The sequence below is a fragment of the Heterodontus francisci genome, chromosome 1 (genome assembly GCF_036365525.1).
Source record: "Heterodontus francisci isolate sHetFra1 chromosome 1, sHetFra1.hap1, whole genome shotgun sequence".
In the NCBI taxonomy this organism is placed as follows: domain Eukaryota; kingdom Metazoa; phylum Chordata; class Chondrichthyes; order Heterodontiformes; family Heterodontidae; genus Heterodontus; species Heterodontus francisci.
The window spans coordinates 191,498,175-191,523,635 of record NC_090371.1 but is presented as its reverse complement, the minus strand read 5'-3'; positions in this window follow the sequence as shown (position 1 = coordinate 191,523,635).

Here is a 25,461-nt window from a genome sequence, read left to right as displayed (position 1 = left end):
ACGTGGATACGCCGCCAGTTGAGACAATGACCTGGAACTCAGTTTCAAAGTGAACGCATACACAAGCAACATCTACATACTGAAGCCCAATGACTGAGGTTGGGGTGATTTGGGTTTTGGATTGAAGGTGGTGTCTGTTCTGTAGATTATCTCCACACCTGCAGAAAGCATTGCAGCGAGGAAAATGGAGGAGAGTTGGTGCAATGACACAGCCTTGCTCTTGTCTTGACTGAAATAGAGTCTGTGGTAGTTCCGTTGGTGAGGATCACGGCTTGTATATCATCGTGGAATAGACGGAGGATGGTGACAAACTTCTGAGGGCAGCCAAATTTGAGCAGGATGCTCCATAAGCCTTCACAGTTGACAGAATCAAAGGCTTTAGTGAGGTTGAAAAAGGCCATGTAGAGCGGTTGGTGGTGTTCCCTGCATTTTTCTTGGATTGGTACCAGAGGCATGATCTTCACTGCACGGCCAGTACTGCAGAGCTGCTGGCCCTCTGTTTGGCCGGCAGCTCTGGAGGTGGGACCTCGTCTCTAAAAAGATGTTAAATTATAATGTGGGTCTGACGGAAGGCCAAGGCAAGTTCTCCCCCCTCCATCCCCCCACTGCTCGCAGCCAGGACCCCTGTCGTCGGCATAATATCCAGCCCGTAGCATGCAACCTGCAGCATCCATCTGAAAGCAATTGTTTCAGCTTCTGGAATGTTCTTTGATACGTAGTGTTCTTTTTTTATCCTGTGGACCTACTGTGCTCAATGTGGCCATGTAGAGTTTGCCTTAACTTGCACCATAGCTACAATGTAGAAATTATTTGCTCTATATAAATGTTGTACTTCAACCACTTTCAATGTGTGCATTGAAGATAATGAACTAATGCAAAGTGATGTGAGGGCATTGGAGAGAGTACAGATAGATTCACGAGAATGGTTTCAGGGATGAGAAACTTCAGTTATGAAGATAGATTGGAGAAGTTAGGACAGTTTTCCTTGGAGAAGAGAAGGCTGAGAGGAGATTTGATAGAGGTATTCAAAATCATGAGGGGTCTGGACAGAGTAGATAGAGAGAGACTGTTCCCACTCGTGAAAGGATCAAGAACGAGAAGGCACAGATTTAAATAATGGGTAAGAGAAACAATAACAATATGAATAAAAACTTTTTTACACAGCGAGTGTTTAAGGCCTGGAATGTGTTGCCCAAAAGTGTGGTGGAGGCAGATTCTATTAAAGCATTCAAGTGGGAATTAGACTGTTATATGAAAAGGAAGACTGTGCAGGGTTACAGGGAGAAGGTGGGGGAATGGAACTAGGTGAATTGCTCTTTCGGAGAGCCAGTGCGGAGACGATGGGCCGAATGACCTCCTTCTGCACTGTAACAATTCTGTGATGCCTCAGAGGTTTGCTGCCCATTGGCACATGATGGAATTTGCATTCATTTTAAGTGGCACATTTAGTAAACTAGTATATTTTAAGATTCAACTGAGCCGTAAAATTTCCATTTGCATACACTATGTAAGTATTTGAATTTTTCAACATAGCTAAAAATCTGATCACCCTCCTTCACAATAACAATAGGCTAAATTTGTGATATTCATCCACAGGACTGAAAAAAATACTAATGTGTTAAATCTATGTTATAATTTGCAAAGCAAGTATTACCACCCAATTGTGATTTAATGCTTTGACTGCTATTTCCTGCATGATTTTAAATTGGCATAAAATGCAGGGAGTCAGGAAACCGCTCATTGAAGAAATACCTAAATCAAATGGTTAGCTGAAAAAAGAAATTGTTTTTTGGAGTCAATTAAAAGACTTGTGATAGAAATTTGTACTTCCAATCCAAAGGTCTGCAAATGGCAAGACCAGTGAATGCTTCACAATCAGCAGCACTGCATTTATACTGTGGGCTGACTATCATTGTTAATCTGTGCTCCTTCTGCTGTGGTAGAGCTATACAGATGCATACTTGAGTGAACTGAGCTCTGCTCCCAGCTGCTAAATGTTAGGGCTCAAATTCCCGTCTTGGCAGAGAGCAGGTGGTTCACCCACCTGTGGCAGAATTTGGGGTAGAACCCCGTTCTTTCAGGATTCCACCCCATTTCTTCTGTCCTGCCATTTTTCATAGTTTGGGGCATCTTCTGCTCACCCACCGCTCCACACGTAGAGTTATAATTTTTTTTGAAGTTCCCCAAAGCTTTGTTAGTAGAGACAGAAATCTTGAAGATATGGTTTATTTAGGGCTTCAGCCAAAGTTAAGGTGAGAGATTGCGAGAAAACCGCAAAGAAATGTTTGGCACCAAAATTAACAAACAGGAGCGTCACTTTATAAAGTGGCCTGGATTTTCTCAGCACTTTTTAAACCCAGTTTTGTACTGTATTGGACTTGTTCTTCATGCACTGCCAGGCCTGAGTGAGACAGCCTCCCAAAGTTGTCCATATCACTGCACCCCAAAGTTAGAACAAGATCTGAACCCAAAATTCCGCACGAAGATCTAGGCTGTACTGAAGGAGTGTTACGCTGTCAAAGGTGCTGATTTCGAATGAGACTTTTAAACCGAGGCCCCGTCTGCTCTCTCAGGTGGGCATAAAAGATCCCATAACACTATTTCAAAGAAAAATGGGGAGTTCTCCCTGGTCAATATTTGTCCCTCAATCAGCATAACTAAAACAGATTATCTGGTCATAATCACAATGTTCTTTTTGGGAGCTTGCTATATGCAAAATTGGCTGCTGTGTTTGCTACATTGCAACAGTGACTAAACTTCAATAATGTATTTCGTTGCTGTAAAGCGCTTTGGGATGTTCTGAGGTCATGAAAGGCATTATACATGCAAGTCTTTCTTACTTTCAAAATGATGAAACACAAAAGTGACAGTATAACTGAATTAAAAGTTATGTCATCCAACTGAGCCAGTAATTACTTTCAAGACACCACTAAGCTCTGCCATGTATCCTATTCATGTTGCACTTCATAAAAAGAGGATACTTTTATATAATTAGGTACTTCAAATAAAGAAAATAATGTCCTTTGCAAGTATACTTACCGATATGGAGGTCGATCCACTGAGTAATATTACAAACTTGTAATGCTGTGTACAGTGGCACAGAGAAGTAAGATCTCAGCTTGAGAGAGGACCTTCTGCCCCTTGGTGAAAGTAATGTAGTCAATTTTTGTAAATAAATGTTTGTGATGATAGCAAGATCATCAATGAAGAGCAATAGTGTAAGACCAAATTACTGAAAATTCAGCAACACTATACGAGGAAAAGATTCAGATAAATGTCAGTGAAAAGAATGACCAAACACCTAAAGATGGAGTTAATCTCAGAGGAAAGTGGAGAGGAGAGCTTACCATAGGCAGGGAAAGTAAAGAGTGGGTTTGAAAGGAGAAACTGGAAGCATGAGCAAAAAGTAATTGAGAGCATGGGTGGACACATTAAGGGCAGGACTTTCCCTGTGCTTATTGGAACACCACCATTGTGGTCAAATAGGGGTCAGAAGGATGCACAATGTAGGGAACTATCTCCTGGCTTTGATTGTCCCTGAATTGGCCAATTAATGGCCAGACAGTGGGCTCATCGTCGAATTAAGGAAGGTGGGCTCTCGAAGCTGGAGGGCCAAATGGAGGTCCTCCAGCACTGAAGAAACAGCAGGCTGCCTTTCCAGGTAAGTAAGAGAGAGGGCATCTCCATTTTGAGGTGCCCTCTGTCCAACTTTTTAAAATGTGAAGTAAAAGGAAGCCTCAGCAAATGGGCCACCATGATGGAGGGAAACCCCTCCACAGGGAGACCTGCAGCTGCAGCTGAAACCAGGTAGGCAGGGAGAGTCACTAAGCCTGCCTAGAATTCTGGCCCCCACTTGGTCTTCCGCTGGAAGTCTGTCTCCAGGCAGCTATATTGTTCACTGACATCTCAGGGGCCGTTAAAGGCTCAATTGGCTACCACCAACCCCCCCCCAGCCCCGATCCCACTTCCATGTAAATGGTCAAGGGACAGAATGGAGCCAAGGAACCAGCACACTGGCTGGCAGCTCAAATTTACGTGCCCGCCCACCTCAGTGTCCAACCTCGTTGGGGTCTAATAATTCCACCCTAAGATAGAAAATGATGAGCTGCGAAAGACATAATAAGATGAAGATGAATAATTCAATACTTTGGCTATTATCAGGTGCTGATGATCTCTGACTACCTGCAGTTTTGAATCTTGTCATGCAGGCCCCCACCTGCCAGGAATGAGGTACATATTATTTCACCACATGAACATTAAAACGTAAAATGCTGCTGGGAAGAAAAGAGGGCCTATCACAGGCCCCTCGTCAGAAAGACCTTTTTTGTATAGTAACAGACAGTACTTGGATCAGACAAAGGGGCCACTCCAATTTAATCCACAATGGACTTTTGATTACCAGACGTTGAAAGTGGAGAGGCAAGCATTCCAGGTTAACTGCAAAGATGGCCGAATACACAAACAGCTGTGGTCAGACCAGTTTAGTCACATGACTAAGTGACTATTGGATTTTTTTGAATTTGAACTCAGAAAGCTGTTTGCTCCTGGACTGAAAAGATCTCTCTCCTGTCTGCTCTCATCTCTTTCCCATGGAACTGAAGACCCATTGAAGACACTGTGGCACAAGGGCAGCACAGTGGCGTGGTGGTTAGCACCGTAGCCTCACAGCTCCAGCGACCCGGGTTCAATTCTGGGTACTGCCTGTGTGGAGTTTGCAAGTTCTCCCTGTGTCTGCGTGGGTTTCCTCCGGGTGCTCCGGTTTCCTCCCACATGCCAAAGACTTGCAGGTTGATAGGTAAATTGGCCATTAGCAATTGCCCCTAGTGTAGGTAGGTGGTAGGGAAATATAGGGACAGGTGGGAATGTGGTAGGAATATGGAATTAGTGTAGGATTAGTATAAATGGGTGGTTGATGGTCGGCACAGACTCGGTGGGCCGAAGAGCCTGTTTCAGTGCTGTATCTCTAAACTAAATTAAACTAAAAAGCTAAACTAAAACATGAACCCCAAGAGAGAAAAGTCTCCTACAGTAAACAAGGTTTAAGAAGAATACTGGGCCCCAACGAAAAACAAGACTACTTACAAAAGGACTACAGTGAGCTCGAAGCACAGTAAACAAGAAACTCTTCTGATATTGCCTCAAACCTCTCTACTTTATTTTTCATCAGCTCTTTTCTGTCCCTATTTGCATGTGTGTATCGCGTATGCATGCTAGCGTGGGGCGCGGCGTGTATCTGTAAGCGTTAATTGAATTAGAGGTTAAGTTTTAATAAATTTCACTTTTATTCTTTAAACCTAAGAAAGCCTGTTTATGCTCATTTCTTTGCCTTATAATTGGAAAGCTGTGAACAAGGATTCATCAAGGGGGAGCTCAAAACACAGTGTGTTTAAAAATTAAACCCTGTTGCAATAAGACCAGGTGAAGACTAAAAGGGACCCCTCGACAACTTTCTCACCTGGTCGTAACACTGTGGACAGGGACTTGTTGGTTACATGAACTTGGGGAATCTGTTGATAAGGAAAAATCAATGCATCCTCTTATTCTGCTGCCAGCTTTCCATGGCGAAAATGATGAAGGCTTTTGCCATGGTGAACAATGCATCAGTGACCTGCTTAATGTGCAAAAGAGCATAATAGTAGAAATGGGAAAGTGAAAATGCCTTCTTCCTACAGTGAGATTGTGGCTTTTCTCACAGCTTGTCCTTCCACCAAGACTGTCCCAGCAAAAACCACCACAAGGTGAGCCTGCCTCACTGATCTGGGCAGATCTAGAGGGACAAACCTCAATAAAAACACATTTCAAGTCCTCAACGGTGGAACACGTGGATGATTGAGGCACATGTACATCAACGGCTGTGAAGGCAGATGAAGGCTGCAGTGGAATTGGCACTCACCAGTTGTCATGGCTTGCCATACCATTGGGTAAAGATTGCCAACCCATCAAGATTGTGCGGTTGTTGACTGCACACCAACTTCCCCACGTTAAAAGAATACACATACAACCCTCTGCTAGGGACACCGAAAAGCCCTGTAATGATGGATGAGTGGCGTTGGAGACAGGGGTGTGAACCTGGAGGTCTCTAGTCACGAATCTACATGTGGGCAGTTGTCTGATGGTCGCTGAGCTGTTTAATTAGGACAGAGGTAGCTGTCCAACAGCAGCATCCAGGACTGAGCTGTCCTTGAGGAAGGGGCTAGAAAAGGTGCCCCAAACATAGGCTGACCCAAACTGTCCTGACCAGGAAACCGCACCTGGTGGGATCACACACCAGGAATAAAATGCATGAATTTCTGTACTTGGAATTAAAGGCCTGCTCAGGTCGGGAAAAAGAACCCGACCCGAACCCAATCGAACCATAGCGGACCCGAGCCTGACCCGACCTGAGCCCGACCCCGACTCGACACAACCCGAGCCCGACCCGACCATCCCTTTACTTACCTTTGTGACACCGACCCTGCAGGAAGCTGCAACGCATGCGTCATGATGTCATAGTGACGTCACTCGCTCACTGCGCAGACTCAGTTTTGTCCCGGATTCCCAGCTCAGGTAAGTTTTTTAATTTCAATACTTACCAGCAGAGCACTTACCGTGTGTTTCCGACCCAGCCCGACCTGGACCCGGCCCGACCCGGACTTGGCCCGATCTGACCCAAGCCCGAAAGCTGGACCCGGAAGAGGGGCCCGACCCGACCCGAACCAGATACATGTCAGCAGGTCCCATCGGGTTTGGGTTGGGTAACAGGCCTTTACTTGGAATGTGCGCACCCTTATGGGCAATCAAAACAGTGAATGTCCTGAAAGGAGAACTGCCATAGTTTGCGAGATATAGCATTGATTTTGCAGCTCTCAGTGAAATGCGCCTCCCTGCGGAAGGCCGGCTTAGAGAGGAAGGAGGAGGAAACACTTTCTTCTGGAAGAGGAAACAAAGGAGGACGGTCACATCCACGGAGTTGGGTTTTCCATCAAAAATAGAACCGCAGATATACTTACAGAACTTCCAATTGGCATTAACAAATGGCACATGACCCTCTGCCTTCAATTGAGTGGCAGCTAATGAGCCACAATCAACAGTGATTATGCTCCCACACTCGATTCTACTGATGAAACCAACGAGCTCATTTTTTTATTCTTTCACGGGATGTGGGAGTCGCTGGCTATGCCAGCATTTATTGTCCATCCCTAATTGCCCTTGAGAAGGTGGTGGTGAGCTGCCTTCTTGAACCGCTGCAGTCCATGTGGTGTAGGTACACCCGAAGTGCAGTTAGGAAGGGAGTTCCAGGATTTTGATCCAGTGACAGTGAAGGAACGGCGATATAGTTCCAAGTCAGGATGGTGTGTGGCTTGGAGGGCTCCTTGCAGGTGGTGGTGTTCCCATGTATCTGCTGCCCTTGTCCTTCTAGTTGGTAGTTGCGGGTTTGGAAGGTGCTGTCGAAGGAGCCTTGGTGAGCTGTTGCAGTGCATCTTGTAGATGGTACACACTGCTGCCACTGTGCGTCGGTGGTGGAGGGAGTGAATGTTGAAGGTGGTGGATGGGGTGCCAACCAAGCGAGCTGCTTTGTCCTAGATGGAGTTCAGCTTTTTGAGTGTTGTTGGAGCTGTGCTCACCTAGGCAAGTGGAAAGTATTCCATCAGACTTGTGCCTTGTAGATGGGTGGTTAGGATGTGGGGAGTCAGGAGATGAACGACTGGTCACAGAATTCCCAGCCTTTCCCAGGGTGGCGCAGTGGTTAGAACTGCAGCCACACAGCTCCAGTGATCCAGGTTCGGTTCTGGGTACTGCCTGTGTGGCGTTTACAAAGTTCTCCCTGTGACCGCATGGGTTTCCGCTGGGTGCTCTGGTTTCCTCCCACAGCCAAAGACTTGCAGGTTGATAGGTAAATTGGAGATTGTAAATTGCCCCTAGTGTAGTTAAGTGGTAGGAGAATTGTGGGGATGTGATAGGGAATATGGGATTAATGTCGGATTAGTATAAATGGGTGGTTGATGGTCGGCACAGACTCGGTGGGCCGAAGGGCCTGTTTCAGTACTGTATCTCTCTATGACTCTGACTTGCTCTTGTAGCCACAGTACTTATATGGCTGCTCCAGTTCAGTTTCTGATCGATGGTAACCCCCAGGATGTTGATAGTGGGGGATTTAGTGATGGTAATGCCGTCGAATGCCCAGGGGAGATGGTTGGCTTCTCTTTTATTGGAGATGGTCATTGCCTGGCACTTGTGTGACACAAATGTAACTTGCCACTTATCAGCCCAAGCCCGAATATTGTTCAGGTTTTGCTGCAGATGGACACATGCTGCTCCAGTATCTGAGGAGTCATGGACAGCTTCAGTATCGCAAATGGTGCTAAACATTGTGCAACCATCAGCGAACATCCCCACTTCTGACTTTATGATGGAGGGGAGGTCATTGATGAAGCAGCTGAAGATGGTTGGGCCGAGGACACTACCCTGAGGAACTCCTGCAGTGATTTCCCGAGACTGAGATGATTGGCCTCTAACAACCACAACCATCTTCCTTTGCACGAGGTATGACTCCAACCAGTGGAGAGTTTTCTCCCTAATTCTCATTGACTTCAAATTTGCTAGGGCTCCTTGATACCACACTCAGTCAAATGCTGCCTTGATGACAAGGGCAGTCACTCTCACCTCAGCTCTTGAGTTCAGCTCTTTTGTCCATGTTTTATGCAGGTCTGGATTCTGTATTGGCGGCCATTCCAAACAAGACAAACTAATTCTACTGGGAGATTTTAATGCCAGAGTTGGGTGCAACTACACTATCTGGAAGAGCACCATTGGGAAAGAAGCAGTAGGGAGTTCAAATGCCAATGGTATTCTCCTCCTCATCAAGTACACTGAATGTGGGCTCACCGTCATAAGCACACTCTTTCGTCAGTAAGATAAATATAAGACAATATAGAAACACCCCCGATCCAAGCATTGGCACCTCTTTCATTTTGTCATTGTCTGAGCTAGGGATAGGAAGGATATGCACATCAACCAAGCCATGCAGGGTGCAAAAGACTGCTGGGCTTGTATGCTCCACCATGAGCATAGGCCTGACACCCAAACACTGAAGATCCTCAAAGAAATTCAGGAGAAGATTTAACATCCACATTCTCCAGGCTATAAAAACAAGAGAACAATTCCAGGTACACCTTTCTTCCCATCTTGCTCTCACAGGTTCCAATGATGCCAGTGTGGGAGGGCTTTGGGACAAAATCAAATCTGTGATCCAAAAGACATGAATCCAGACCATCAGGTTTGAATTCCGCAAGCACCTAGACTGGTTTGACAAGAATGACAAAGAGATATGCAAAATTCTCGATCAGAAACGCCAAGTCTTCATTATTTGTCAAAATCACCCTACATCACACCAGAAACGAGAAGAATCCTCACTTCTCAAATCTGAAGCTCAGAGAATGATATATGTCATCAAGAATAAGTGGTGGGTAGTGAAGGCCAATGAAACCCAATGTTACGCAGACCTGCATGATATACACAGCTTCTTCCAGGCCACCAAGATCATCTATGGACCAATAACAAATGGTCCCTGCCTCGCTTCAGGCTGAAGATGGCATTATTCCTCTCAAACATGATGCAGCTATCCGAGATCATTGGAAGGAGCACTAGCAGAACCTTCTCAATTGGGAGTCAATTCTTCTTTCTTTCTTCTTTTCTTTCTTTTGGGCCTCCTTATCTCGAGAGACAATGGATACGCGCCTGGAGGTGGTCAGTGGTTTGTGAAGCAGCGCCTGGAGTGGCTATAAAGGCCAATTCTGGAGTGACAGGCTCTTCCACAGGTGCTGCAGAGAAATTTGTTTGTTGGGGCTGTTGCACAGTTGGCTCTCCCCTTGCGCCTCTGTCTTTTTTCCTGCCAACTACTAAGTCTCTTCGACTCGCCACAATTTAGCCCTGTCTTTATGGCTGCCCGCCAGCTCTGGCGAATGCTGGCAACTGACTCCCACGACTTGTGATCAATGTCACACGATTTCATGTCGCGTTTGCAGACGTCTTTATAACGGAGACATGGACGGCCGGTGGGTCTGATACCAGTGGCGAGCTCGCTGTACAATGTGTCTTTGGGGATCCTGCCATCTTCCATGCGGCTCACATGGCCAAGCCATCTCAAGCGCCGCTGACTCAGTAGTGTGTATAAGCTGGGGGTGTTGGCCGCTTCAAGGACTTCTGTGTTGGAGATATAGTCCTGCCACCTGATGCCAAGTATTCTCCGAAGGCAGCGAAGATGGAATGAATTGAGACGTTGCTCTTGGCTGGCATACGTTGTCCAGGCCTCGCTGCCGTAGAGCAAGGTACTGAGGACACAGGCCTGATACACTCGGACTTTTGTGTTCCGTGTCAGTGCGCCATTTTCCCACACTCTCTTGGCCAGTCTGGACATAGCAGTGGAAGCCTTACCCATGCGCTTGTTGATTTCTGCATCTAGAGATAGGTTACTGGTGATAGTTGAGCCTAGGTAGGTGAACTCTTGAACCACTTCCAGAGCGTGGTCGCCAATATTGATGGATGGAGCATTTCTGACATCCTGCCCCATGATGTTCGTTTTCTTGAGGCTGATGGTTAGGCCAAATTCATTGCAGGCAGACGCAAACCTGTCGATGAGACTCTGCAGGCATTCTTCAGTGTGAGATGTTAAAGCAGCATCGTCAGCAAAGAGGAGTTCTCTGATGAGGACTTTCCGTACTTTGGACTTCGCTCTTAGACGGGCAAGGTTGAACAACCTGCCCCCTGATCTTGTGTGGAGGAAAATTCCTTCTTCAGAGGATTTGAACGCATGTGAAAGCAGCAGGGAGAAGAAAATCCCAAAAAGTGTGGGTGCGAGAACACAGCCCTGTTTCACACCACTCAGGATAGGAAAGGGCTCTGATGAGGAGCCACCATGTTGAATTGTGCCTTTCATATTGTCATGGAATGAGGTGATGATACTTAGTAGCTTTGGTGGACATCCGATCTTTTCTAGTAGTCTGAAGAGACCACGTCTGCTGACGAGGTCAAAGGCTTTGGTGAGATCAATGAAAGCAATGTAGAGGGGCATCTGTTGTTCACGGCATTTCTCCTGTATCTGACGAAGGGAGAACAGCATGTCAATAGTCGATCTCTCTGCACGAAAGCCACACTGTGCCTCAGGGTAGACGCGCTCGGCCAGCTTCTGGAGCCTGTTCAGAGCGACTCGAGCAAAGACTTTCCCCACTATGCTGAGCAGGGAGATTCCACGGTAGTTGTTGCAGTCACCGCGGTCACCTTTGTTTTTATAGAGGGTGATGATGTTGGCATCGCGCATGTCCTGGGGTACTGCTCCCTCGTCCCAGCACAGGCATAGCAGTTCATGTAGTGCTGAGAGTATAGCAGGCTTGGCACTCTTGATTATTTCAGGGGTAATGCTGTCCTTCCCAGGGGCTTTTCCGCTGGCTAGGGAATCAATGGCATCACTGAGTTCCGATTTGGTTGGCTGTATGTCCAGCTCATCCATGACTGGTAGAGGCTGGGCTGCATTGAGGGCAGTCTCAGTGACAGCATTCTCCCTGGAGTACAGTTCTAGGTAGTGCTCAACCCAGCGGTCCATCTGTTTGCGTTGGTCAGTGATTGTGTTGTTCAAGATGGCTCCTGGGCTGGAAGCTCCCTAGGAAGCTCCCTTGCTGTTCAACTCTATCCATGGCCATCTGCTCCCATCCCTAACGTTTTCTCCCCCAATCTGCCCTCTTAAACTGTTTAAATTCCCCTGGCTCTTTAAATCAGTTCATTTTAGCCCTATCTAAAAGTTAACAGTTAGTTTAGTGTATGTTACCTGGGCCCACTGCCCTCCCCCAGCCACACCTGCTCTTTGTTTTCTCAATGAAATTGATCCGGATGAAACTGACGAGCACAGCTGTCGATACTTTAATCTCCGATCCTGCTGTCTTCACAGTCCAGAGTGTCTGCAGCCACGGCATGCGGTAAGTCCATTGAGGTGAAGAAGGAGCTGCGGGACCCGAGAGAAGTCCTGTGAAAAGGTGCCCCGAACACCCAAAACATCCACGAACGGCCCCCCCGGCCGCAACTTCAAAGCGCCCGCGGGAGATGGCTCGGAGAGCATCTGCAGCGCACTGTCGGCAATGCTGCATGCCTTTATTTAAACCACTGCAAAAAAAAAAACCCTTAGCAAATGTAATCACCTCTAAGTCTGCCAAATGATGCTTCACCTCCCGCAGGACGTGGATGAGCTTTCCGGACGTCGATGGTGGGCACTGAGGAAATGGCTTATTACCTGCACCAGATTTCACCCCCCCTCCCCCCCCCCTTTACCCCCCTTCCACCCCCCCCCACCCCCGTCCCCTTCCCTGCTCCACCCTCTCAGCTCACCCCCTCACAACCCCGTCCCAGCCCGCCCCCCCCTTGCACCATCTTCACCCCGCACCCCCTTCCCCTGCACCCCCCCCCACCCCCTCCCTCTACCCCTCCCCCTTGCATCCCCTCCTCCCACCGGCACCATCCTACACCTGTGTAGGGGCCCCAACAACCCCACTGCCTTGTGGGCGTCTCGGGAGAGACCAAGGCTAAGGGAGTAAACCCTAACAGAAAATCCGGAGCGGAACCCCGTAGGCGGTCATGTGTCACCTTTGGCATGTTTCCGGCAGTTCCTGCAGCCATACTGGTGCCAAACGTCGTGTCCTGCACTCCTTTGGACCCCACCAGAAAGGCCGAGAGGGGGGTTTTGACGATTGGGCAACTCTCAACCTCCATAAATTTGCCCAGGCATGCGCCATGGAGAGGTCACTCCATAGTTGCCTCACAGCGACTAAAACAACACGGAAGGCAGCAGTTACGGGTTATAAGTCCAGATAAATTGGCGTAGAAACTGGGCGCCACGGGTTGCCTTTGTCGGTGGGAGAGGTCATTGCACCTCACTGGACAGCTACCGCCCGCCTCAAACCGGGCAGCCCCCGGTCAATAAGGTTCTGTCCCGCCACAGTCTGCCTGCTTCAATGGGTGCTTGGAGCTCAGGGTCATTGCCCGAAAGGTGGACTGATACACCGCACCAAACAACATGAAAAAAGGAAAGAAGGTACCAGCCCTTCGCTTTGCAAGCTGGAACGTCAGAACTATGTGTCCTGGCCTGTCGGAAGACCTTACACAAATCAACGATTCTCGGAAGACCGCCATCATTAACAACGAGCTCAGTAGATTCAATGTGGACATTGCAGCACTTCAGGAGACTCGCCTCCCCGCGAGTGGCTCTCTAGCAGAGCAAGACTACACCTTCTTCTGGCAGGGCAGGGATCCTGAAGAACCAAGACAGCATGGAGTGGGCTTCGCCATCAGAAACTCCTTGCTCAGCATGATAGAGCCTCCCTCAAATGGCTCGGAACGCATACTGTCCATCCGACTGCTCACCACCTCTGGTCCAGTACACCTACTCAGCATCTATGCTCCAACACTCTGCTCCGCACCTGAAGCTAAAGACCAGTTCTATGAACAACTCCATAACATCATTAGCAGCATCCCCAACACCGAACACCTATTCCTGCTGGGGGACTTTAATGCCAGGGTTGGGGCCGACCATGACTCATGGCCCTCCTGCCTTGGGCGCTATGGCGTTGGAAGGATGAATGAGAACGGGCAGAGACTGCTTGAGTTGTGTACCTATCATAACCTCTGCATCACCAACTCGTTCTTTCACACTAAACCCTGTCACCAGGTTTCATGGAGGCACCCAAGATCACGTCGTTGGCACCAGCTAGACCTCATTGTCACAAGGCGAGCCGCCTTAAACAGTGTTCAAATCACACGCAGCTTCCACAGTGCGGACTGCGACACCGACCACTCCCTGGTGTGCAGCAAGGTTAGACTCAGACCAAAGAAGTTGCATCATTCCAAGCAGAAGGGCCACCCGCGCATAAACACGAGCAGAATTTCTCACCCACAGCTGTTACAAAAATTTCTAAATTCACTTGTAACAGCCCTTCAAAACACTCCCACAGGGGATGCTGAGACCAAGTGGGCCCACATCAGAGACGCCATCTATGAGTCAGCTTTGACCACCTACGGCAAAAGTGCGAAGAGAAATGCAGACTGGTTTCAATCTCATAATGAAGAGCTGGAACCTGTCATAGCCGCTCAGCGCATTGCACTTTTGAACTACAAGAAAGCCCCCAGCGATTTAACATCCGCAGCACTTAAAGCAGCCAGAAGTACTGCACAAAGAACAGCTAGGCGTTGCGCAAACGACTACTGGCAACACCTATGCAGTCATATTCAGCTGGCCTCAGACACCGGAAACATCAGAGGAATGTATGATGGCATGAAGGGAGCTCTTGGGCCAACCATCAAGAAGATCACCCCCCTCAAATCTAAATCGGGGGACATAATCACTGGGAGTCAATAGTATCAGACAAAACCATCAAAACAATCCCTCAACTGCCTGAGAAATCATAATTGGGTATGTTGGCAACACTTGCTGAGATAAAAAAGGCAATCCAACAGATGAAGAATAACAAGGCGTGTGGTCTGGACAACATTCCTGCAGAGATCTATAAAGCTGGTGGTCATGAACTGTTGCTCAAACTCTCAGACTTTTTTCAAAATTCTGGGAAGAAGAGGTATTACCTCCTGACTTCCACACTGCCATTCATTTTTCAAAAAGGGTGATAAATCTGTTTGTGGGAACTATAGAGCCCACTTTTTGTCCGCAGTGGGGAACATTTTCACACAAATCATCCTGAACTGCTACTATTCATCACTGAAGACATACCTCCGGCCATCCAGGGGAACAACAGATATGATCTTTGTAACTCGACAAATCCAAGAAAAATGCCTGGAACAACGCAAAGAGTTCTACATGACCTTTATTGATCGGTCAAAGGCCTTCAATTCCATCAGCTGCGAAGCTCTTTGGAAAGTCCTCCAGAGACCTGGATGTCCAGCAAAATATGTCACTATCCTGCAACTCTTGCATGATGGTTTGACAGCAACCATCCTTTGCAATGGGCGTCAAGCAAGACTGTGCCAACTCTCTTCACTATTTACCTCAGCCTGGTCATGGAACTCATTCGTGACCAACTTCCACAAGGAGTCATGACTGAGTTTCAACTCGACAGGAAGCTTTTCAACCTTTCCAGGCTGAGAGCCAAGATTAAAGAGATTCTCCAGCACATTCACGACTTACAATATGCCAACGACTGTGCAGTTGTGACCCACACCGCAAGTGACATTCAGACCACTCTAAATCTCTTCAACTCTGCATCAACTCAACATCAGAAAGAACAAAATCCTCCACCAATCCTTCGTCAGACAAGCAACTACATCTCCATCTATTGTTATTGATGGGAAGACTTTAGAAGTCTTTGAACACTTCCCATATCTCAGCAGCTACCTTTTGCAAAAGGTCACCATCGAAGTGGCTTTGCCATTGCAGCCTTCCAAAAATTGCATAACTGTGGCTTCACCAACAGAGATCTCCATAAGAGGACAAAGGCTTTAGTCTACAATGCTGTTGTTGTTACCACTCCTCTATACGGCAATGAGATGTGGGTTACCTACCAAAGGCACATAAGGTCACTGGAGAATTTCCACCAGCAGTGTCTCCACAGGATACTTAAAGTCAAGTGGGAAGACAGATGAACAAATTTCAGCATCTTCACCAAAGCCAATTCCTCCAGCATCGCAATCATAATCATGCAAAATCAGCTGATCTGGACATTACATCTGCGTACCAAATAATCGGCTTCTGAAGCAGATCCTTTTTCACAACTTACGGATGGCAACTGATCTCAAGGAGGATAGAGGAAACGTTTTAAGGACACTCTGAAGACCTCATTGAAAAGGGGACATCGGTGCATGGAAGGAATTTGCCACTAACCGTGCCATGTGGTAATGCCTCATCCAACATGCCACAACATAGTCAGAAACTGACGCTATAAACTCTGCTGCGGAGGAGGGTTGAAAACGGAAGGAGACAGAGCAGGACCTTGGATCAAGAACCCCCCTCCCTCAGGACAACACTTGTCCTCTCTGCGCAAAGACCTGTGGTTCCAGGATTGACCTGCTGTGTCACCTGAGGACACAAAAATCATGAACCCTGGCAGACGTCATCCTCGTTTCGAGGGACTGACTACAACGACTTGTCTTTTATTCTTGTTATTAAAAAAGTACAGTAAAGTAAAATTACATCCAAGTGAATATTGTGCTGCCATACTAATAAAATCAGAATATTTAAGAGGTTTAGTGCAGTGCTTTGTCTGAATGTGATAAGATGCTGCTCAGTGCACACTCTAGCCATGAGATTTTATTCCCTATCACATTCAAGGTAAATCCCATGGCCCAGAATTTTCTGAATTGCATTTATGCAGAAATTAAGCTAGCATTTAATTTGGTTTCTACACCAATCTTGCCAAAGAGAATTTGCCCCCACATTTCCTGTAAAGCTAATTTCCCTACCTCTGAACATAAAAACCAGTGTAAAACAAGTACAAATTCAGGGCCACCAACAGGGGTAATAGCGAGTGGCTTGTTGTCTTCTCACTCGCAGAGTCTCTCACCTCTGCTGCTCCCCTTTCTCTTTCATTATTCTGCAGAACAGAGGATTCCCATTGGGAATGCCCTTCCAGCTGATTAGTTTTTCTGAACGCATGGGGATGGAAGGGTCCTCCACAAGGGGCCAACTTTCATTGTTTATTAATGAATTATGCCTGTGGGATCAGGCATATGTGCAGGCAATACATACGAGCCCTGAATGAGTGTGGGTCACAGAAATATCTGAACCCAGCTCCCTTTCGTTGATAACCTTGGAGAGGTGGTTGGAGCTCCATCCTCACAAAGGCATTGATAAAGATGTCAGATTGATAATACAAGTGAGAACCAGGCTGAATATCGAAATTTCAAAGGGCAAGTGAAAAAGGAAATCAGAGAGGCAAAGAAAGAGCATGGGAAGAGGACTGGCAGCTAACATGAAAGAGAATCCAAAAGTCTTCTGTAAACATATCAATAGTAAGTGGGTAGCAAGAGGAGGGATGTGGGTGATTAGGGAACAAAATGAGAATCTAGCATGGAGGCAGAGGGCATGACTGAGGTACAATATGAGAGCTTTGCATCTGTCTCTACCAGGGAAGACCTTGCTGCCAAAGTCATAGTGAAAGAGGAGGTAGATAAGGTACTGGATGGGCTAAACATTGACAAAGAGGAGGTATTAGAAAGACAGGCTGTCCTTAAAGTTGATAAGTCACCAAGACCAGATGGGATGCATCTGAGGGAAGTAAGTGCAGAGGTATTGGCTATCATCTTCTAATCCTCCTTAGATACGGGGATTGGGACTAGAGAATTGCAAATGTTACACCCTTGTTCAAAAAAGAGTGTAAGGATCACCCCGGCAACGAAAGGCCAGTCAGATGACGTCAATGGTGGGAAAGCTTTTAGAGACGATAATCCGGGACAAAATTAGCAGTCACTTCGACAAGCGCAGATTAGTTAGGAAAAGCAGCACAGATTTGTTAAAGGCAGATTATGTTTAACTAACTAGATTGAATTTTTTGATGAGGTAAGATAAATCATTGATGAGTGTAATGTGGTTGATGTGGTGTATATGAAATTCCAACAGGTGTTTAATAAAGTGCCACATAATAGGCTTGCCAACAAAGTTGAAGCCCATAGAATAAACGGGAAAGTGAAAACATGGATATGAAGTTGGCTGAGTGACAGGAAACAGAGAGTAGTGGTGAATGGCTGTTTTTCAGACTGGAGTCGCTACTAGGACTACTGCTTTTCTTGATATATATTAATGACCTAGACTTGGGTGTGCAGGGCACAATTTCAAAATTTGCAGGTGACACAAAACTTGGAAGTATTGTGAACAGTGCAGAGGATAGTGATAGACTTCAGGAGGACATAGAAAGGCTAATAGAATGGGCAGACACGTGGCAGATGAGATTCAATGCAGACTAGTGTGAAGTGATACAAGTGGTGAAGGACAAGGAGAGGAAATATAAACTAAAGGGTACAATTCTAAAGGGGGTGCAGGAACAGAGGGACCTGGGGGCATATGCGCATTGAAGATAGCAGAGCAGTTTGAGAAAGTGGTTAAAAAGGCATATGGGATCCTGTGCTTTATAAATAGAAGCCTAGATTACAAAAACTAGGAAGTTATGATGAAGCTCTGGTTTGGCCTTATTGGAGTATTATCCCAATTCTGGGCACTGCACTTTAGAAAGGATATGAAGGCTTTAGAAAGGGTGCTGAAAAGATTGGGGAGAATGGTTCCAGGGAAGAGGGACTTCAGCTAAGTGGATAAATTGGAGAAGCTGGGGTTCTCCTCCTTACAGAAGAGAAGGTTGAGAGGAGATTTGATAGATGTGTACAAAATCATGGGGGGGTCCAGACAGAGTGGATAGAGAAAAATTGTTACCATTGGTGGAAGGGTCAAGAACCAGAGGACATTGATTTAAGGTGGTTGGTAAAAGAGCCAACGGCAACATGAGAAAAAGTTTCTTTATGCAGCAAGTGGTTAGGATTTGGAATGCACTAACTGGGAGTGTGGGGAAGGTAAATAGAATTGGGGCTTCCAAAAGAGAATTGGATAAGCACCTGAGGAGAAATATTTTGCAGGGCTATGGGGAAAAGATGGGGCAGTGGGACTAGCTGAGTTGCTGTTGCAGACAGCCAGCACGGACACAACAGACTGAATGGCTTCCTTTTGTGCTGTAACCATTCTATGAATCTATGATACCATAAACTCAGAGTTAAAGCCCAGCCCCAGTATAGCAAGCTAATATAGATGGTGATTCAGCCAAAATACTGTGTAAATGAAGAGAGGATGAAATGATTGTCCACTGATATGATGAAGAGACATGTAGAAGAAGAGAGAAAAGATTGGTAAATTTTGTTAAGAAAAGATTACTGGAAAAAGTGTTGGGTTAAATATGTTTAGATGAATGTAGGAAGTGTTTGAGCCCAAAGGTGGAGAGACTGTTGCAACGGATACATTTGTGGTGGGAGGGAGCATTAATTATGAGTCAGGGATTAAGGTTTTTTTGGTCAGTGAAATATTGGAAGTATTTCTGACATAAATACTGCAATTGGGGCATATTATTAGTGGAAATTTGTTGTGAGCATAAGATCTGAAGATAAGTCCACCATATGATGAGGTGTTAGTAATTAATCATCTTACTGTAAGTGGAGAGGGTAAATTAGGTAAATAATGCAAGGGGACAGCATTTATTTGTAAATAAAGGTTTTAGAGAAAGTGGCATCATATGTCTAGAATCAGAGTCTGGTGCTTGATCACGAGTGAGGTTAGCTGCATGTGTCTCAATAAACCTAGAGAGATTTGTGGAAAAGCATTGAAGCATTCCCCAAGTGAATTCTGCATAAAATCTGTGGGGTGGAACATTAGATCATTGCTGACATTGTGAAATATATATATTAGGTGATCTTACTTTCCGAATTATCAATACAAAGTGTTTGGAAGTTAGTCAGATTCAATAAATAAGTATTAACTGCAAAGTCTATTTCCACTGGCGGTGCATTTTATTACATAAAATGTAATAGCATCACATTTTAAAAAGGTAAAACCAAAAATATGTGTTAAAAATATGCCAGTCATTTAGAATTAAGATGGCTTTGGTAATTTGGGAGGTGGTTATCCTCTTGTCCATTGTAACGTAGGTGCAAGAGTCACGGAAACCCAGGCAAAATGGTGTAAATGATGTTTATGCCTTTTTTCATGGATTTCCAGGGCTTTATTGCTGGAGTTATGGTGGATGAATGGAAGAGTCCCCACAGAAATTCACCCCCTTACTCTCAAAGATGGACATATGTGTTATGTGCAAAGGTGTTCGTAAAAAACATGAAAGTAAAATATTTCCGCTCCAGAGTTTCAAAATTTTTCTCGAGATAAGTTAGCTCTCCCACCCCAGTCAGATTTCATTGTTGCTGCTCTGAAAAGAAGCAGGATTGATCAGCTTCCCCATTCCCCACTGAGATACATCTCCAAGGCATGCATCAGTTGGCAGGCATCATAATGGAGTCAATTTACTTCATATGGCAGCATCAGGGAAGCCTTTCATCATTGCTGATACAAATGGAGCATGTGCAGGCTCACTGTAATTTACAGCTGTCTTCTGCCATACAAGAATGGCCCAGAACAAATTGATGCCTCCTCATCAGGTGAATATACTGCTACCATTGAGGCCCTGAGCGACAGATTGGAGAGAGCTTTCAGCTTTTAGACAATTATGGCCGCGTTACAAGACATCATCTCTTGAAGCTTTCAGGATCTGGTGGTAACCTTTCCAACGCACTTCTATTGGTCAGTGGCCATCCAGAGCCTGGCCTCAAACAAGTTATGCAGCATAAATATGCCGACATGATCCTGTTATCTTTCAGGATAGCAGCACAAGGAAACTCACTTGCTCAATCTCTCAGCTGCCTATGCATCTCACATGAATGTTATTAATGACAGTGGTTCTAGGTGGGAATCAATTACCAGTAGTGAAATGCAGAGATTGATGTTGGAAATATTGTTGTTTGCAATTTTTATCAATGATTTGAACAAAGAAATAGTAGAAACTGTCCATAATGTTTGCAATGATTAACATGAGTGGCAGGACCTCAAATGTAAAAACAAATGATGAACCAGATCTAGATATGATGAAGGTGTGTGGCGGATATTTAATATAGATCAGTATTGGGTGGGGTGGGGTGGGGGGGGTGCAGGGCTAAGACTTTGCTTTGAGCACAATTAGGAAATTGGCCACAAATTGTGCTTGCAATTGTGCTGGTTAGATTACATCATGTTTCTGCTAAAATGCAGTAGCATAATCGCAAACCTAAAATTTTCCATGAACCAGCATAATTAATCAGCATAATAGAACAGAATTGTTTATTTTTCTTCCTATGTATTAAAAGTATTCATTGGTGTATTTATATGTGGTAACCTGATGCAGTTTTATTCATACAGCTTAAAATTGGCAGAAACAAGCCATGATCGTTACTTTGATCTAGGAGTATGTCCAGTTTTGTGAGTGGGGCCAGCTTTGGGAAAAACCATTTTTAAACCAGTATTAAAGATTGTGGTAACGCGATTTATGCTTGACGTAACTTATGTTTCAAATCACCTGATCTTTTGCATTGGTTTGGTCGATTTCACTCAGATTATGCCGATAAAAGTTGTGCAAACAAGCAGAAACTCTACCCCAGTGTTATGCACATGCTAAGGGGTAACGCCAAGCATGTGGACACCATGCTGTGTTCAGAACTTAAGACTGTTGAGAGGGAAAGGGAGCTATATGTTAGAGTCATAAAGTTATACAGCACAGAAACAGGCCCTTCGGCCCATCGTGTCTGTGCTGACCATCAAGCACCTAACTATTCTAATCCCACTTTCCAGCACTTGGCCCATAGCCTTATATACTATGGTGTTTCAAGTGCTCATCTAAATACTTATTAAATGTTGTGAGGGTTCCTGTATCTACCACCTCTTCAGACAGTGTGTTCCAGATTCCAACCACCCACTGGGTGAAAAAGATTTTCCTCAAATCCCCTCTAAACCTCCTGCCTCTTACCTTAAATCTATGCCCCCTGGTTATTGACTCCTCCGCTAAGGGAAAAAGTTTCTTCCTATCTAACATATCAATGCCCCTCATAATTTTGTATACCTTGATCATGTCCCCCCTCAGCCTTCTCTGCTCTAAGGAAAACAACCCTAGCCTTTTCAGTCTCTCCTCATAGCTGAAATGCTCCAGTCCAGGCAACATCCTGGTGAACCTCCTCTGCACCCTCTCCAGTGCAATCACATCCTTAATAATAATAATAATTATTATAATGCACAATCCTATTAAGGTCCACGATCAGTGTCATTAGGTAATAACAACTGTTAATAGAGCATTAGAATGTATTGCTCGGGAAATCCAATACAAAACAGAAGTTGTCCTTGTATAGATCTTGAAAGGACCTACCTTTTATATGCAGTTTTGGTCCCTTCACATAGTGGGTTATATAGAGGTCCTGGAAAGGTTCAGAGGAGAACTACCAGACTGATACCTAGTTGAAAGTTATGTAAGCATAGACCTAGGTTATATATCAGAAACTGGGTGAGTTCTCAGATATTGATAATTCAGCTAATAAAAGATAGCTGGGGCATTGAGCAATGTGTCCTACAGTGCCTTGAAACTTGTTTTAATCCTTTCAAGGGTCAGAAAGAAATAAAGGAAAGGAAAGGATAGACTTCCATTTATATTTTCTGAAATTTCCCAGACCTCTGTTCCTGAATTGGTCTGGGCTTCTTTTTCCTCTTTTACGACTCTCTCAGGAGATCATGGTTCTCCCTCTACTGAAGCTTCAAGGGTTACTCCATATAGGAATAGTGGAAAAAGGAAGGGTAAATATTTGCAGTTGCTTAAGGTATGCACATAGGTGTTTAATACAATGATAGAGTGTTAAGTTCCTGTCCAAATTTTCTGCAAAATTAAAAATGTTTGTTTGCACAATGCTCCCCTTTTGCCTATTTTTGCCTGCTGCCTGGCAAATAGCCTTCTCACTTATGATGAATGGAAAGATGAGATTTAAAGACAAGCTATAGGTATCTGTGACAGAGATACATTATTGACTGTAGGACTGCTTTATGTTTGGGGATAGTTGGTGGCCAACTGGGTACAGAATGTGGCTATCAAATGGGTGCAATGCTTCAGACTAACCGAATTGTTGCAAAATTAGGCCATCCTAGGCAACTATGTGCATCCTGGCTGGTTTCCTCCTCTGAAGAAGAAGAAGCAGTGTGCTTAGCATTTTCTACCATTTGCAGTTCCAATCCTTGTTGCTGCACTTTGCTGTGCAGAATGCAGCGCATCACTATTATTCTCGATACCTGGGCTGGTGCATACTGAAGGACGCCCACAGATCTGACCAGGCACCTAAAGTGCCAATGCAGCCTCCTGATTGCTTGCTCAATGACAGCTCTCGTGATTAGGTGTCTATGATTATATCACCATTGCACCCATTTGATAGCCACATTCTGTACCCAGTTGGCCACCAACTATCCCCAAACATAAAGCAGTCCTACAGTCAATAATGTATCTCTGTCACATCATCACCCTCTATAAAAACAAAGGTGACCGCGGTGACTGCAACAACTACCGTGGAATCTCCCTGCTCAGCATAGTGGGGAAAGTCTTTGCTCGAGTCGCTCTGAACAGGCTCCAGAAGCTGGCCGAGCGCGTCTACCCTGAGGCACAGTGTGGCTTTCGTGCAGAGAGATCGACTATTGACATGCTGTTCTCCCTTCGTCAGATACAAGAGAAATGCCGTGAACAACAGATGCCCCTCTACATTGCTTTCATTGATCTCACCAAAGCCTTTGACCTCGTCAGCAGACGTGGTCTCTTCAGACTACTAGAAAAGATCGGATGTCCACCAAAGCTACTAAGTATCATCACCTCATTCCATGACAATATGAAAGGCACAATTCAACATGGTGGCTCCTCATCAGAGCCCTTTCCTATCCTGAGTGGTGTGAAACAGGGCTGTGTTCTCGCACCCACACTTTTTGGGATTTTCTTCTCCCTGCTGCTTTCACATGCGTTCAAATCCTCTGAAGAAGGAATTTTCCTCCACACAAGATCAGGGGGCAGGTTGTTCAACCTTGCCCGTCTAAGAGCGAAGTCCAAAGTACGGAAAGTCCTCATCAGAGAACTCCTCTTTGCTGACGATGCTGCTTTAACATCTCACACTGAAGAATGCCTGCAGAGTCTCATCAACAGGTTTGCGTCTGCCTGCAATGAATTTGGCCTAACCATCAGCCTCAAGAAAACGAACATCATGGGGCAGGATGTCAGAAATGCTCCATCCATCAATATTGGCGACCACGCTCTGGAAGTGGTTCAAGAGTTCACCTACCTAGGCTCAACTATCACCAGTAACCTGTCTCTAGATGCAGAAATCAACAAGCGCATGGGTAAGGCTTCCACTGCTATGTCCAGACTGGCCAAGAGAGTGTGGGAAAATGGCGCACTGACACGGAACACAAAAGTCCGAGTGTATCAGGCCTGTGTCCTCAGTACCTTGCTCTACGGCAGCGAGGCCTGGACAACGTATGCCAGCCAAGAGCGACGTCTCAATTCATTCCATCTTCGCTGCCTTCGGAGAATACTTGGCATCAGGTGGCAGGACTATATCTCCAACACAGAAGTCCTTGAAGCGGCCAACATCCCCAGCTTGTACACACTACTGAGTCAGAGGCGCTTGAGATGGCTTGGCCATGTGAGCCGCATGGAAGATGGCAGGATCCCCAAAGACACATTGTACAGCGAGCTCGCCACTGGTATCAGACCCACCGGCCGTCCATGTCTCCGTTATAAAGACGTCTGCAAACGCGACATGAAATCGTGTGACATTGATCACAAGTCGTGGGAGTCAGTTGCCAGCATTCGCCAGAGCTGGCGGGCAGCCATAAAGACAGGGCTAAATTGTGGCGAGTCGAAGAGACTTAGTAGTTGGCAGGAAAAAAGACAGAGGCGCAAGGGGAGAGCCAACTGTGCAACAGCCCCAACAAACAAATTTCTCTGCAGCACCTGTGGAAGAGCCTGTCACTCCAGAATTGGCCTTTATAGCCACTCCAGGCGCTGCTTCACAAACCACTGACCACCTCCAGGCGCGTATCCATTGTCTCTCGAGATAAGGAGGCCCAAAAGATTATATCACGAAAGGACGTCATTGTCTAGGTTCCTAATGAGTGTCATCAGTCAGGTCATTAGTGGGTAACCTTTGTCTCCAAGTAACGTTGCTTTGAGGGCTGAAGAGTTCAGGGAGGCTTGTCTGGTGCAGAACAAAAGCATCATTTCAGCTCCCTGGGAATCTTGCACAGGTATCCATGATGAACTTTTTGTGGTTGTACACAAGCTGCTCATTGATGGAGTGGAAGACCTGGTGATTGATGTAGACTCCAGGGTGATCTGGGATGCCTTGCATGCTGCATGAGTGCAATGACTCCCTGGGCCTGTGGGATGCCAGCCAGAGGCACAAAGCTGAGCATCCAATTATTCTGACTTGTCTCATTGATTGCAACAGCACATAATTCCCAACCCTGGCAAACATGGCATCGGTCACTTGCAAGATGCATATGTGGGCAGCAGATTGTGAGATTCTACAGATATCTCCTGCAAATCCCTGGAAGGAGCCTGAGGCAAAGAAGTTAAGGGTAGTGGTGACTTTGACAGCCACTGGCAATGCGTGCACACCTGGTCCACTTTCTTCCTGGAGGCTGAAAACATCAGCGACCATTTGGCGTGATACCCTGGGCCTTCTGAGGTACTGGTGCTCTGGAATATCCAGGAAACTGATCATCTGCCTATATCGCTTGTGTTATGACCAGGTGAGAAGGGGTCTAGGGGTTCCCTCTCAGTCTTTGCCTGGTTTAACCGTAACAGGGTTTAATTTTAGAAACACTGTTTTTAGCTCCCCCTCAGTGAATTCTTGTTCACTGCT